The sequence below is a fragment of the Miscanthus floridulus genome, chromosome 10 (genome assembly GCF_019320115.1).
Source record: "Miscanthus floridulus cultivar M001 chromosome 10, ASM1932011v1, whole genome shotgun sequence".
In the NCBI taxonomy this organism is placed as follows: Eukaryota; Viridiplantae; Streptophyta; class Magnoliopsida; order Poales; family Poaceae; genus Miscanthus; species Miscanthus floridulus.
Genome location: NC_089589.1, coordinates 47,924,212 through 47,936,408, shown reverse-complemented (window position 1 = coordinate 47,936,408; position 12,197 = coordinate 47,924,212).

Sequence of the window (12,197 nt, the reverse complement as noted above, 5' to 3'; positions counted from 1 at the left end):
CCGCTGGCCTCGGTGATGATGCCAATGAGGCCTTTGACTCAAGGGATTCTAGGCTCGAGGACGGAAGAAGGTTGTGAAGCCTACGACAGGACCTTTGCTCTGGCCTACCGATACTCTAGAGGCCAGGACTTGGTGGAGGAGATGGTGGTGGCTAATTGCTAGCCGCTTGGTAGGAACAGGCCCTCTATGACCATCGAGATGGTCAACCTGCCTATGTTTGGCGAAGGTGTGGGGTTCCCTTTCCATGGTTTGGGTTTGAGAAAAAGGAGGGTAGGGCTGTGGAGAAGCTAGTGAGATCCATGAAGGCTGGAGCATGTAAGATACTGGGCAAGATGTCCAATAGGGAGTATCTTGCATGCTAGGCCATTGTAGGTATGATTCCCAGATTCAATAGAGTCTTTGAAGAGTTCAGGATTCATCTCGAGGAACACGAGGTTCCTACAAAGGTGACAAAGTCCTTGGAAGACAAGGCAAGAAAGGACAGCACCAAGAATGTGACCACTGTGGTGGAGGCAAAGAAGAGTAAGGGGGCTATAACTTCCAAGGTGACTACAAAGCAGCGGAAGATGACGGTTGCCTCCACTACTGCCTCCACCGATGCTTCTATGGCTACCTCTACGAATGCTGGAGAGGAGGTTGGCGAGAATGTTGGCGGAGGGTCAAGCTCCACTGCTACCAAGACTAGAGGCATGCACTCAACCACCTCTTTGGACCTAGGCAGTGAAGACCTGATGGATACTGCCCTGCACAGCTTGGGTGGTGGCCTTGCCACTGAACCCTCCACTGTGGCGCCTATGCCTGATGTTTTGGATGATGAAACCTCTGGCTCTAAAGGTGAGGGAGCTGGTTAAGATGACAAGGAGGAGGCCGGAGATGGTGGTGATGCCTCTCCACTGGGGGAGGAGGAAGGGGACATTGGTACCGGCCTTCACCGTCTTGCGGCGGGTGTCGACAAGATGTCCGAGGATGAGGCAGAGGCGGATTCTCCAGTTGCTCCACCTCTAGGCACAGATTTGCAAGGCACCAGTCACTGTGACAAGGATGCTAGAGGCTTGGGGAGAGTTTAGAGTCCTTTGCATCTTGATGAGTTAACTTTTGGACTTGTTTCTCCTTTAATACTTGCGCCCCTTTTCATTCTCTTCTTTTTTATGTGTCTAATCTTGCTTTCTGACTATTTAGGGGGCCCAACGGAAGCCCTTGGGAAGACTGATGAGAATCCCAATGACCCTCCGAGTGTGGATCTCACCCAGATTGGTTTGGGGGGGGGGGGGGCTTCGAGGCCTTCGCTTACTGGTCCAAATCCTTGTTCGATTGGCCCCTAATTTTCATTTCTGCGTTGTTTTATTCTTGGCTTTGCTGATTTTGTTTGCTTATTTCAGGCGCCTTCGATAGTACGATAAGTGGGTGGGCGGACACCCTTGAGGCTGTTTACAATGATATAGGAGGTTGTACTTCCTATATCTTTTTATTTCACTGTTTTTGTCTTACGTTCTTACATTTGATCTGCTGGTAGGTCACCTTCGCCATCACTTGTGGAATGTGGACTACTTCGAGCTGTAGTGGATGAACTTGGAGCAGCAATGTGTGGTATGTTTTTCTTCTTTTTTTCTTTGTTTTGCTACTCTACTTGCTTATAACTAATTGGTCATTTGGCAGAGCCACTACCTTGCGGAGGCCATCGAAGAGCATGGCACCGAAGAAGTTGTCTACCACAACTTGGTTATTGAAGCCCTGAAAAAGAAGTTGGAAACTCTAGAGGCTGAAAAGGCTCATCTTGTAGAGGAGGTTGGCAGCCTTTGCTCCATCTGTGCAAAACTATAGGGGACCCTATGGATGGTTGATTCCCTCAACAAGGAGGTTGAAGGCGTGAAGGCCGCTGAGCAGTTGGCCGCTGACCACGCCCTGAAGGCCATCGAGTTTGCCGACAACCTTCATAAAGAGGTGGACGCTGAGAGGGAGTTTGGTGCTGCCTTGAAGGTGTAGGTGGATGTGCTATCTAACCGCCTTGAGGACGCCAAGTCCCTCGGGCTGGCGACGGCCGAGCTCTACGCGGGGGCGCTCGAGCAATTCATAGGCTCTATGCCGCCGCTGCCTTCTAAGTCTTCGGCTTTCAACCTCCTCTCCTAGATGAAGGCCAACTTCGTGAAGCTCCTAGACTTCATCAATGGCGTCGTTGACTTTGGAGCCCTGGCCTCTGCTACGAACCACTTGAAGATGCTAGGGCAGGATGGCTGCCCGCATGTCAGCGACGTGCAGGAGAGGGATCTCTGGGGTCCGAGCGATCTTGGGACGACTTCTCGTGAAGTTCAAAAATTAGTCTGCTACTTCATGAAGTCATTCTAGATAAAGTTTGGCTAGGTGGAGGCCCGCTCAATGGCAAAGACTCAGCGAGCTGAGGTTGGTTTTCCCTCATATCATGTTGTTTTTGCTAAGTTTTATTTTACCATTTGTTTGTATTTTATTACTTATTGTTATTTTTGCAGGAGCTATAGAAGAAAGAGGCTGCTAATGGTGCTTCTGGGTCGCGGCCTCCATCGGCTACCTAGGCGCCGATTCTGAAGGCTTCATCTCTAGTTGCTGAGGTCCCGAAGCCCCCAGAGCCTTCGTCTGCTCCTATTGAACTAGAGGTGTAGCATAGGTTCTAGTTAGTTTTCTTAGGCTTTTGGTAGAAGGTTGTGCACCGCTATTGTAATTATTTAGGTCTAAATTGTGAACTGGTCCTACGCAGGTCTCTTTCGCTAGGACTATGCAGGACGTGCCTCCTATTACCATGTACCAAGATGGGATTTATGTTAATGGTGAATTGTGGCAATATTGGAGGGAAACTTTCACCATCGTTCAATTGATGATATGTTTGATTTTGTAAAGTATGATATTGACAATGATCGAGCAGAATTTACTAGGTCGTTAGCTTGGCGAGGGCATCGCCCTTAGTTTACTAGTTGATTGGTTTTGTAGGCCTTCGCGCCTTTGTAACTGTTAGTTGAGGAGCCTTAGTGTCTTTTTTTTCTCGTTTTGTTATCTTTTTACTGCCTTAGGGCTTTTGTACTATTGCACTTCTAATGCGCTACTGTTGTAATTGTATCAGGTTTGAAATAAACTTTTTATTGCCTCTTTACTTGTTTAATTCTGGTTACAATAGATTCTTAAATCTTTGACTAAGCCGAAGGGTTGCAATTTCTGTGCCTTGGTTTCTCTTTACCCCTCCGCTTCTCTATTCTCTGGTCGACATTGAGTATGAGTCTGCACTCTTGTGCAAAGGGGCTTGGTTGTTATATGCTAACTTTTGGCATCTTGCGGAGGCTTTGTGGCTTGTCTTTCCTCTCCGACCTCAGCCTCTGTGCTTGCTTCATGCCGACAGGGGAGCTATAGCACATCGTAGCGGAGCAACCGAGGTGCTCGTTTTTTATCTTGTCGACAGTTGCGAAGGCTTTGGTGAAATTTGAGTATTTTGTCAGGGGCGCTGATGTTGATTCTCGAAGCTTCTCAAGAGGCCACAGAGCAGTTTGAGCAAGCAATGGAGGTCGAGGAAGCATTTCTTGTACATTGCTCCCGCTTGCGCCTAGATTTTCTTTCTTCGGCCTTTGGTCTTACTAAAGCAGCTGCGCTCCCCTTAAACATGGTTGATGTCGGGTTGCGCCAGATGGTGTATTTGATTGCGGGGGGATGTTATGAGCCTTCGTGCGATGCCCTCCCGCAACCTCTGACACTGGCTGACTACTCCCAGACTCATGTTGCCCTAGACCTTGCGAAGGCTTTGTGACATTGGGCAATGATGCGTTTGTCCTCATCGAGGCCTTCACCGGGCTGTGTGAGCTGCTGGATTTATGAGTCTTCGCACGATACCTCCTGGTCTCTCATTTTAAGGAGACTCTGGCTTCCATTTTTTAGTTGGTTGGCTCTGTGGTGTGTTGCCTTTTGGTCTGGTTTGGTTCCCCCCTTGCTCTCTTCTAGGGGTGGTGGTGTGAAAGTGTACTGACTAGGGCGGTTGCGGCGGCGTGGTGCCAGATTTTATAGGTGCACCATTTGTATGTTTTTAATAAATCTTTGTGGTTGGGTGGTGTTAATTGCTTCGATACGCTTTTAAGTTGAGATTTCTTTGTACTTGGTATGACTGCTATTCTTTACTGCTATTGTAATGTTAGCTATTAACTTCGGCTATTAGATGAGGCTTATTACTGATAAGCCTTTTCTCGATGCCTACGCCAGGAGGTAGGTCTTCGTCGGGTTAGGTTTTAGCATTTTTTGGCCATCATGATGAATCCTTGATGCCTGAATGTGGATAGGACTTTCTCAAGGTTGTAGGCTAATTTTTTAGCCACTGAGGTTGTTCCATACTTTAGAGCCTTCGCCTAAAGTATTGGAGGGTCCTCTATCGTAAAGTTTGTTTGTCGAATATTGTGGCTGCGTTGCTAGCCACTTTCCACCTTTGCTTTTTATGGTATCTTTTTTTGGGGGTTTCCTCTTTATATTTCTAGAGGTTTTTACATGGAACTTGCCTCGTTTAAAACCTCACCTTCATTAGGAGCCCCCTTTGTGAGGAAAAGAGTGCAAGCCCTTTTGTATGAAATGTAGAAAATGTGAAAACTAGAGAGAGTTGGTGACCTTCGCTTATAGTTCTACGGAGGCCACCTTTTAACATTTAGATGTAAAATCTAAGCACACTGTCGATGTTCCAAGTATGAGCTGTTGTTCTGCCTTTGCCGTCGATCAGGTGGAATGACCTGGGTCTTTCAGCTACCTTCAGCCATGTAAGGGCCTTCCCATTTTGGCTGGAGCTTTCTATCATTTTTAGCATTAAGCTTCCTTCTGAGGACTAGGTCTCCATCTTGTATGGTTTTCCTGACTACCTTGCTGTCTCTCCATTTTTTGGTTTGGTCTTGGTATTTTGCAATGTTTTCAACTGCTTCCAACCTAGTGCCCTCTATTGTTTTTTGGAGTATTCTTCGTCTTCTACCAGTGCTTGCTTTATGATGCGGAGGCTCTGATGCCTGGCTTCTTTGGGTAGCATAGCTTCTTCACCATATAAGAGTTTAAATGGTGTGAATCCTATTGTTCTAGAGGCTGTAGTTATGGGACCACACTACCCTCGGTAGTTCCTCTGCCCATTTGCCTTTGTGAAGGTTGAACAAGGGTCTTCGCTATTGCTGAGAATATCACCCTGTTGGCTCATTCTACTACTCTGTTTGATTCTGGGTGGTAGACTGAGGCGAAGGCAACCTTGGTTCCTATACTTTTGTATAATTCTTTGAAGTTGTCTGAGTCAAATTGCTTTCCATTGTCAACTATTAGGATTCTTGGCACTTCGAATCTACAAATTACATTCTGCCAGAAGAACTTTTTCACTATCTCTGATGTGATTTTGGCAAGTGGGTTGGCTTCAATCCACCTCATAATGTATTCTACTGGCTACTACTACAAATTTGTTCCCCCCTTGCGATGGTGGTAGTGGCCCAACTAGATCCATTCCCCATCCTTGAAGGGGCCAAGTGGGTGGGATGAGTTGTACTATGGCCAAGGGTTTTGATTGGTGTGGGGAGGTACTCTGGCAAGCTTGGCATGTCTTGACAATTTGTTCTACGTCCTTGATATGGGTGGGCCAATAGAACCCTTGCCTGATGGCCTTCAGTCGATAGTGCCCTTGGACCAATGTGTGAGCCACATGATCCTGAATGAATTTCTTAGTAGGACTTTGCCTTCGCTCTGAGATATGCACTTGAGCAATGGTTGGACAACCCCTTTCTTGTACTATATTCCTTCTATTAGTGTATAGTATCTTGCCCTCAGCTGCCATTCTAGACGCATTTGCTTTCATCTTCTGCATGATGCTCATTGTACAGGCAATTAATGATCAATTGCCTCTAGTCCTCCAACTCACTGACTAGGATTATTTTGAATGCCTTCGCTATGGTCTGCATTGTTGGTGATTGCAACACTTGATAGAAGGCCTCATTTGGTAAGGGCAAGTTGTTTGCTAGTGGCCTTTGCTAGTTTGTCTGCTTCTGTATTTTCTAGCTCTTGGAATGTACTATAGGGTGAATCCTTAGGAACCTCCTGCTCTAGAGCCCTTACTATGGCCAAGTATTTGGCAAGTTCTAGCTCTCTTGCCATGTATTCTTTCTCAACTTACCCTGCTATGACTTGGGAATTTGTTTTTGCCAGTAGCATTTTTGCTCCAAGTGCTTTTGCCTTGTTGAGTCCTAGTATAAGGCCTTCGTACTCTGCTATATTGTTTGTTGCTTTGAATTCTAACCTTGCTGCATACTTTGTGTGGAGGCCTAGATGGTGCTATCAAAATGGTAGAGGCCCCAGTGCCTAGATGTCCCCAAGCCCTGTTTGTGTAAAGTGTTTATATTTGGGGCTGAGGCTACGGAGCTTGTTGGGCCAAAGGTGTCCATTCTACCATGAAGTCTGCTAATGCTTGCGACTTGATTGTTGTTCTTGAAATGTAGTTGAGTTCAAACTGGGATAACTCTGTTGTCCCACTTCCCTATTCTTTCAAAGGCTTCCTTGTTGCCTAGTATGTCTCCTAGTGGTTGCGAAGATGGCACTGTGATCACATACGCTTGGAAATAGTGCTTCAACTTCCTTGAGGAGATCAACACTATGTATGCTATTTTTTCAATCTCTATGTAGTTTAACTTTGCTCCTCTAGGGCTTCTGAGATGTAGTAAACTGGTTGTGGAGTGATCTTTGACTCTTCTTCTTTCTCCTAGATGAGCACCCCACTGACTACGTGATCAGAGGCTGCGACATATAACAGTAGTGGAGCCTCCAGATCTATACTATCACAACAAGCCTGGTGGCCAAGTAACTTTTCAGTTGTTGCAAAGCCTTCTACTGTTCTGGTCCCCATTCCACTTTATCTTTGCCTCTTAAGGCTTTGAAGAATGGAAGGTTGCGTTCTGCTGACTTTGAGATGAATCTGCTCAGTGCCGCTATTCTTCCTGTGAGTTTTTGGACTTCCTTCTTGGTTGATGGCTCCACCATGGATATTATGGCCTTCATTTTGTCTGGGTTGGCTCTTATGCCTTCGGGACCTATGATGTATCTAAGCATTTTGCCTCTGCTTACACCGAAGACACACTTTTCTAGGTTGAGTTTCAACCTGGCTTCTCTTAGATTGGCGAAGGTTTCCTTTAAGTCTGCTATGTGGTCTGCCTCATTCTTGCTCATCACATCAATGTCATCTACATAGGCAATAATGTTTTTCTACAGCTATGGGCCGAGGATAACCTTCATCATCTTGGTGAAGGTTGATCCGACGTTTTTCAATCCTTCGAGCATTCTTGTGTAATAGTAGGTTCCAAAGGGGGTAGTGAAACTTGTCTTTTCCTCGTCTTCTTTGCTGAGCTAGATCTGGTGATATCCTGAGAAGCAATCTAGAAGGGAGAAACGCTTGCAACCTGCTGCCTTGTCAATGGAGGTGTCTATTCTTGGTAATGCAAATGGGTCTTTGTTGCATGCTTTGTTTAGACCTATGAAGTCTATGCACATCCTCATCTTTTCATTTTTCTTTGGCACCAAGACTATGTTTGCCGACCATTATAGGGTATTTGACCTCTCTGATGAGATTAGCGTCTAGCAATCTCTGAACTTCTGCTTTTGCTGCTAGAATTCTCTCCACCAATATTTTCCTTTGTCGCTGCTTCTTTGGCTTCATTCTAGGGATTGATGTCAAGGGAGTGTTGTATAATGTCCCTGCTGACCCCCTTTAGGTCAGGAGGCTGACTAGGCGAAGACATCTTTGTTTTTGGCTAAGGTTTCTATGAGCTCCTGCCTCTTCTTGTTTCGACATGTTGCCTCTGATCGTGACCTTTCTGTCTGGGACTACATCTTCCAAAGGGACAGTTTTTGTTTCTTCCTAATCCTTGAGATCTATTTTCCCCTTTGGCATGTCTAGAGGCTCTGCTGAATTATTTCTAGCTACTTCGACAGAGTTGATATTGTGCTTGGATTTGTAGATGGCTCTTTCTATATTTCTTGCTTCTTTCTGACTGCTGTGAACTATGATGATTCTGTGCAAAGCTGGTATTTTCATACACAGATAACCCATGTGGATGGCTGCATTGAATTTGTTTGCAAACCCTCTTTCGAAGATGGTGTTGTAGGAGTAGTAGAGATCTACTACGTCAAAGGTCACATATTTTGTTCTTGCGTTTTCATGACCTCAGAAGGAGACTTGGTGAAAAGTCCTTGTATGGTTTTTATAATTGAGGGACAACCCTAGGTGGACTAATTGTGTTTATGTGATATACACAGGTGATTAGTCCATATGTACATGTGTATGAGAAAACATATGCTATGGAGGTGAAGATGGCTTCAGAGATGTTGCAAAGCTCACACATGTGATGATGAAGGATCTCATTGCATATGAGACATGACATTGAGTCATGTGATTCAAGGTGGAGAAGATCAAGACATGACTTGGCTTGATGGACCGGTTGCAAGCGTGAAGGGCAAGTTGAAGGCTTTAGAGCGATGGACCGCATAGGCGGTGAAGCTTGAGCAAGACTTGGCAGCCAATGGATGAAGGCAATGGTGAAAGCAAGTGAAGTCAAGATCGATGAACCAATACTGGTCACGTGATGATATGAAGTGGATTATATCATTGTTGATCATGTTGGTGCATGTGTTGCATTGACATTGGAGGAGATGGAATGGAATGTGCAAGGCAAAGGTATAACCTAGGGCATTTCATTCCATTGGTCATAGGTGTGTAGAGAAGTTTATGACCGGGTTTAGGATAGATGGCCAGTACTATCAAGAGGGGCAAACTTGTTTGCATATCAGTCATCTAGTGCCACTCTAGTGATCTAACTTTGCATCAGTTGCTAGGATCGAGTGGCGTGGCAAGTTGAGTGGCTAATCCTTTGAAAAATGTTTGTGAAAAGCTAACACAAATACAAATGGTGGTGTACACTTGGTGGTGTTGGCACATTTACAAAGGAGAAGAAGTTGGAGTTGATGTGGATCAACTCGGTGAAGAAAAGGAGGCAAAAATAGGTCACTAGAAGTGACCGAACTCTGCGCAGTGTAGCGATCGGACGCTGGCTAGCAAGTCTGGTCATGTGTTCCTAAGAAGGCACAGGCGTCGGTCTTCGACTGGATGCTGGGCGAAGAAGTAACCGAACACATAGTGACCGTGTCCAGTCAGGGTGATGTACGATGACGTAGGCAACACTAAAGTTGGCGCATGGGCGTAGGGCTGATCAGACGCTGGTCTACGTCTGGTCGTGCAGGAGCGGACGCGTTTGGTCACAAAATAGTGGCTCAGGGAGCTCTCTGGAAATGACCAGACTCAGGCGTAGTAGCGTCCGGTCATCCTCGCTATGCTGTGTCTGGTCGCAACTTAACCATTGGCGCACAAAGTTACCATTGAGATTAGGTGGCTCTGGATGAATGCAGAGGGACACGTGGACGACGTGGTGTGATCGGACGCTAGCAGGGTGCGTCCGGTCGATCTGACCGACATGTCTGGTCAGCCCAAAAAACACCCAGTGATGGGGTAATGGCTATTTTGTCCTATGGGGCTATAAATAGAAGTGTTGGTTGGCCTTTGGCCGGGGGCTGAGAAAAGCTAAGCACCCTTGAGCATTGGTGGCTTGTGTAGGTGTGTTTAGGAGCCCTCACTTGAGCTTGATAGTGTTCATCGGATCGAGTGAGTGAGCGATTCTAGTGCGATTGCATCATGAGGTTGCATTGAGTGGCACTAGGTGATCAAGTTGCAAGCCGGTGGTGCTTGTTACTCTTGGAGGTTGCCACCTCCTAGATGGCTTGGTGGTGGTCTCCGTCGAAGCTCGCAAGAAGCTTGTGCGGTGCCTCGGAGAAGAGCTTTGTGATGGGCATTATGCTCGCCCCGCGGGAGCCAGCGAAGAGCAACTCTAGTTGAGCAGTGTCATTGAGCTACCCTCACTTTTGGAGTAGGTTCTTGTGGTGCCCAGCGTGTAGGCTTGGCGAGTGATGCCAATTAGCCATCGAACCACCAAGTGAGCGGTCGACACAACGGGGACGTAGCGTGTTGGCAAGCACAGTAAACCTCAGGGAGAAAAATTCACCGTGTTAACATTGTTCTTCCCATTGGTTTGTAATCCCCTTAAACAAGCTTGTAATTACTTTCATATACATTATGCTTGTGTAGTTGCTCTTGTTGTCTGGTCGATCTGACCGGCTGCGTCCGGTCAGCCCAAAAAATGCCTAGTGAAGGGGTAACGGCTATTTTAGCCCATGGGGCTATAAATAGAAGTGTTGGTCGGCCTTTGGCTAGGGGCTAAGAAGGGCTGAGCACCCTTAAGCCTTGGTGGCTTGTGTAGGTGTGCTTGGGAGCCCTCTAACTCACTTGAGCTTGATAGTGTTCATCCGATCAGTGATTGAGCGATTCTAGTGCGATTGCATCATGAGGTTGCATCAAGTGGCACTAGGTGATCGAGTTGCAAGCTGGTAGTGCTTGTTACTCTTTGAGGTTGCCACCTCCTAGATGGCTTGGTGGTGGTCTCTGTTGAAGCCCGCAAGAAGCTTGTGCGGTGCTCCAGAAAAGAGCTTTGTGAGGGGCATTGTGCTCGCCCCGCGGGAGCCACGAAGAGCAACTCTAGTTGAGCGTGTCATTGAGCTACCCTCACTTTCAGGGTAGGTTCTTGTAGTGCCTCGACATTCGGGCTTGGCGAGTGATGCTAATTATCCGCCAAACCACCAAGTGAGCGGTCGACACAATGGTGACATAGCATGTTGGCAAGCATGTGAACCTTGGGAGAAAAATCACCGTGTCAACATTGTTCTTCCCATTAGTTTGCAATCCCCTTACACAAACTTGTAATTACTTTAATATACATTGTGCTTGTGTAGTTGCTGTTGTAATTAGTTTGCTTGTGTAGCTCACTAGTTACCTTCTTGCTTGGGTAGCATAGAAGTAGTTCCCTTGCGTGGCTAATTTGGTTTGTGTAACCTTGTTAGTCACATTGCTTAGGTTGTATAGCTAAGTATTTGTGCTCTCTAATTTGGCATTGGTTGTCCTTGTTATTAAGCATTGCTAGTGAGCTTAGGAGCTTTGTGCTTTTGCTTACTAGAATTATGTAGGAGCTCCCCAGTGTGCAAAATAGTAGTGGCATAGGTTTGTGTGACCTTGCTCCTAGAATTGGATAGGTGAGCTCTAGCTAGCTTGGCACCTTAGTTGCTTAATTAGGATCTTTGCAAGGTGCTAGAGAACATAGATAGAGGGGTGTAGTCTTAGCTAGATCCGATAGGTTTTAATTCCACACTTGTTTCGGTTAGCCGGCTGCGATTAAGTTTTAGAAAGGACTATTCACCCCCCCTCTAGTCCACCATCTCGACCCTTCAACTAGGAGGTATATTTTTCCTAATACAGTCTATCCTCTTTCCACTGAACCCAATCAGTGGTGAGTCCGAAGGCTGCAGCTGACTCCTGCTTTGCTTCATCTGGTCAAAGGCATTTACAAAGATGATATCTACTGGAGCTTCCAGAAATCCATGAGAACCCTGTTGATTTCCCATCCTAGCAATGTTGGCCTTGATTACCATGGCGTCAGTATGAGGGTAGCTCTCCAGCTAGCAAATCTTGTTCTAAGAAGGTGATTGGGGGTCTTCGACTAATCCGTGTGACACACTAGGCCTTGGACTGCTATGTTGTTAACCAACCTTAAGTGATCCTTCTTTTGCTTCTTAGTCTAGGAACTCCATGGAGGAGCCTCCAGTGATGGGTAGTATCATGCCGATGATTGGTAGGGGTGTGTGAGGGCTGAGCTGGTTTTCTAGGGTTAGGTTCATTTTTGGGTGTTGGGACGTTGTGCTAAAGGCGGCGGAGGTAATGACTCTAGCTGTCTATTGTGAGTTTGGGATGGCCAGTGTCACAGAACCGACCAATTTTTGGGTGGTGGTGGCGGTGGAAGATCATCATTATCACCAGCCGCACTAGTGGAACGAGTGCGAGGCATCTGCAACCATGCGCAACCAGCAATTTTTGGTGATGTTAGCACATTGGAGAGGAACAATGTAATTACGCCAAACTAAATTTACTGGAGAGAATGAAAACTTCATACAATAAATAGAGGTAATAATTCATTCTCCAATCACCATATCATCAATTAGATTACTAGCGCCATATGTAGTGCATTCCAACATGACAAGTTTTAAACTTAACCCACAAGATACGCATCCCAACGGGAGCAGATTAAAGTACATTA